The 4,288-nt window shown below is 47.7% G+C and overlaps 1 pseudogene; it reads right to left on the minus strand.

Annotated features, from left to right (window-relative positions):
- Positions 1 to 857: 857 nt before the first annotated feature.
- Positions 858 to 3,127, minus strand: LOC147737955 (uncharacterized; annotated as a pseudogene).
- Positions 3,128 to 4,288: the final 1,161 nt, after the last annotated feature.

The following is a 4,288-nucleotide window of genomic DNA, read 5'->3' on the forward strand; positions in this document are numbered from 1 at the left end:
TGCTATCTGGTGTTTAGAGTACATGTTGCTAGAAACTAAAGGCCATCAGGGCAAAGGCTTCTTGTCACTAAAGACTAGTGTATGCATATATTTCTTTATGTATTGCGTGGAACTGTGAGTTTTCTATGGAAACTGGTTCAGTAAATCACTTGCATGGAGACAGAAAGACTGGACTATATCTTCTGCAGGCAGGATATGTTTATCCTGTTCGTTAGCTAGGAATGTGGATCCGGGGAGCTGAACAGATAACTTGTAGGCAAAATACCATCTTGGCAGGCAGGCCGTACTGACTGAGCCGGGCACCGCGTTGCTTGGCAGGAAGTAAGGGAAGGGTCAGGGATGCGGGCGGGGCTGCATCTCTCGGAGTGTTTCAGGAGGCTTGAGGCCTGGATTCGCGTCCGGGCCCTGTGGAGCCTTAGAAACGGGTGCAATTTTTACAATTTAACATGCACCATGTAAAGACGTTGGCAACATAGGCCTAGAAGCCTAATTCACGTTGCTTTCATAGAGGACTAGATAACTGACATATTAACGTTGGACGCAAATGCATATGCGTCTTCATATTCGGTCATGGAGGGAAATTACATGTACATGGAACGTTGGGGTACACGTTAGGGGACACACTTGACCATAAAAATTTCAATTACCTCAGATGGGGGTGCTTTATTTGACAGGGGGCCCTCTGGGTCTCACTGTCCTTCTTGTCCTCTGCAGCCCTGGGCTGGCTGAGGCAAGGGAGAGAGGGGCAGGTTACCTGCTCCAGACTGGGTCCCACCTGAGAAGGGTCCACCGCCATCAGAGGCTCTGTCAGGCCAGGCCTAACAACCTCTGGGGCAGTTCCTTCATCAGGGGTAAGATCAGTTCCCTGAGGAGGCTGATCCTGTCCTAAAGTCTGGTGAGGGGGAGATTTCTCTTCCTCCTCCATGCTCTCAGTTTGTGTGGAGTTATCCATCATTTCAGGCTTCACAAGACACATATCAGTTTGAGTTTGGGCTGTGGCCATCACAGCCCCACCAACCTTTTCAGGAGGAGACTCAGTTTGGGTTTCTGCTGTTATCATAACAGCTTTGCTATTCTGTTTAGGAAGAGCTTCTGCTAAAGATGGGGCAGAGAGTATCTCAGCCCTACCAACCTTTTCAGGAAGGACATCTTGAATTGGGGCTGTAGCCATTACAGCCCCACTAACCTTTCCATTGGAATTTACCATTCTAGAATGGGTTTCCTGTTCAACCTCAGCCCAGGCTGAGATTTCCAAATCATTACCAAGTAGGCAGTCTACAGGCAAGTTTGACGACACTGCCACTCTCTTTGGGCCAATGACACCTCCCCAGCTGAGACTTACTACTGCCATGGGATGATTTGTTTTGACGCCATCCTGGTATGTGGCACCTGGTAAAAGTTGCTTAGAGGGGACTATACAGCCAGCCACCATGGTGATGCTAGCCCCTGTTTCTCTAAAAGCTTCAACTTTCAAACCATTGATGATGGGTTCTTGTCTATATTTGCTCAAAGTATTTGGGCAATCAGAGAAGTTGGCAAACCCCATGCCAGTCTCATAAACAAGATCATTTGGTGATGGGGACCTGGATAGGCCAGGGTCCACCTGAGCTCCAAAAGTAAACCCACCCAGATTCCTGGGTGTGCTCCCACTTCCTGGGGGATTACTGCTGACAGTAATAGGAGGTGTTGGAGCTGGCTTTGGAGGTATATTTTCTTTATTGCCATTCTTGGGACAACAGCTGTCTGTTTTGTAATGCCCAACCTGTTTACAGACATGACAATAAGGCTTTTTCTCAGTTGAAGAAGTGTCTTGGGACCCACCCCCATTCTTGGAGTTTTGGGGCCCTGGGGAAGTCTTTTCTTTACTTTTATCCCCACCCTTATCTTGAGGCTTGGTAGACTCCTTCTTCTGGTTACTGTCCTGATTCTTAGGCCTAATCCTGGTTCTGACCCACTTGTCTGCCTTCTTTCCCAATTCTTGGGGAGAGGTCAGATCAGAGTCCACCAGGTGCTGGTGTAAGAGCTGGTTCTGACAATTACTTAGGATCTGCTCCCTCATAATCAAATTATACAATCCTGTAAAGTCATGTACTTTGCTGCCATGTAGCCAACCCTCCAGAGCCTTAGTAGCACAATCTACAAAATCAGTCCAGTCCTGTGTCTGTGTCTTCTGGGTGTCTCTGAACTTCAACCTGTACTGTTCAGTGGTTAAGCCAAACCCATCTATTAGGACACTTCTCAGGACTTTGTAATTGTTTGCATCCTCATGTCTGACAGTGAGGAGCTTATCTCTCCCTTTCTCTGAAAAGGAGTACCATAAGATTGCTGCACACTGTTCCTCAGGAACCTGCTGTACCATGCAGGCTCTCTCAAGAGCAGTTATCCACTTGTGGATGTCATCCCCTTCCTTGTAGGGGGGCACAATCTTTGTCAGGTTTATACTATCATAGGACCTGGGTTTCTCTTTAGGAATATTGCTGCCACCAGTGGCATCTAAGCCACTCAATTTTTGCTCTCTTGCCAAGGCAAGTCTAGCTTGGGCCAAGGCTACCTCCTCCCTCTCTATTTGGAGTTTGACAGCCCTCATCCTGGCCTTATGCTCTAGCTTTTGAGAAGCAGTCATGCCTCTCCGAGATTCTCTTGAGGCACTAGAAATATGAGAGTCCCCTGAGGGAGATCTCACTCTTCTGTTGCCTGGGAAAATGCTCTGATGGGATCTGGGGAGGTGCTGGCCCTCTCCATTCCCCAGTAGGTCTAAGTTGGCCTGGCTAAGCCTGGCAACTACACCTTTGTTAACCCCTAGCTCCTGATCTTCAGGTTCTTCTATGTCTGAACCATCCTCCTCCTCTTCTTCCTCTTCTTCTTCTTCCTCCTCTGGAGTGGTATCAGTTACAGGGGGGTTCACTCCATCTCCTGACTCTAAGGGAACTGCATTCCCCCTCTCTAAGTCATCCTGCTCTAGAATGGCTATCAGGATAGGACTGGTGGGACTTCTGCCCCTTTTTAACCCTCTTGATATGCGCAAGGCAATCAAGTCCTTTCGGGTCAATTTGTCATAGCTGGAAGTTGCCTTGGTAAGGTCAACTGTCACAGGAGCAGACCCTGAGGCTTTTCCTGTGTCAGACATGACTCTAGTGTGGTGTAAGTGATGCACCTACCTACACTAAGTGTTTCCCTACTGTACCTTGCTAGTGAGTTGTAGTCAGGGTGTGCTAATCCCTTTAATCTACAACTACTAAGTTCAGTAGAACCTAAATATGCTAAGCTTTTGATTTATATGTACCTAGAGGTAATTGATGTGATCTTTCAATTTGATAAAAAGATTGCAATGGTAAAACAACAGCAAGCTCAAATCCGCACCGCTGCTCACCAATGTGAGAAGTTGGCCTGATAGGTGATGTTTCCAATTCTGGAACCACCTGATATCAGACCAAACAATCCCTTATGGTGTCTGGTTGTAAGTCAACCTTGTTAGACAAGCTATCCTAGGGGTAGCATGGACTAAGCAGCCTAAAGGCTTAACTTAAGAGGTCGTGTTAAGCGAGCTGTTTTACCACATACAATCCTGTAATACCAAATGAAAGGACACCACACAAGTATATATTATAAAAATATATGTATTTATTACTAAAAACAATCCCCAGTATTCTTTATGAATAAAGGGGCACAAGCGTTAAATCAAAAGCACAGTATAACATATACAAGTTGCACAAATATGGATGAGGGCGAGGGGCCACTCAGACCATATACTAAAAAAATGGTATAAGAGATACCAATCGATCAGTGGTTAGGCCTAGGGCCTAGTGAATCGCTGGGAGCAGTCGGGACAAGCAATGCTGAAGTCGGGAAAAGCCCGCGGGACTCGGGTGCAGTGCGGAAAGCGCACGCATGCACCAATGTTAACCAATGGTGCGTAAAAGTTACAAAGTCAAAGTTAAAGGACACTTCCGCTGAACCTAGAGGAACACAACTTAAGACACAGACCCTAGAGATGTGTACCAGTGTGGGAAGACCGGCGGAGCAAAGTTACCTCACCCACAGGAAGCGGGTGCACAGGGTCGAAGTTGAGTCGGGTTTCGTCACGCAGGCTCTTGGTGCTTGGAGCTGAAAGGGCTGCAGGCGGGGTGAAAGAGAAGTGTCCGGTGGAGTCCAAGGGTGGACTCGAGTCGAAAAGTACCTGAAAGCAGAGGGGACAGAGTCTGGGTCACTCAGCAGTGACCAGGGTGGAACCAGGATGGAACCAGGCAATGTCGGGCGCAATCAGGTGGTCGTCGAGGAGCTTCTCTCC

The sequence above is a fragment of the Lissotriton vulgaris genome, chromosome 1_1, assembly GCF_964263255.1.
Source record: "Lissotriton vulgaris chromosome 1_1, aLisVul1.2, whole genome shotgun sequence".
NCBI lineage: Eukaryota > Metazoa > Chordata > Amphibia > Caudata > Salamandridae > Lissotriton > Lissotriton vulgaris.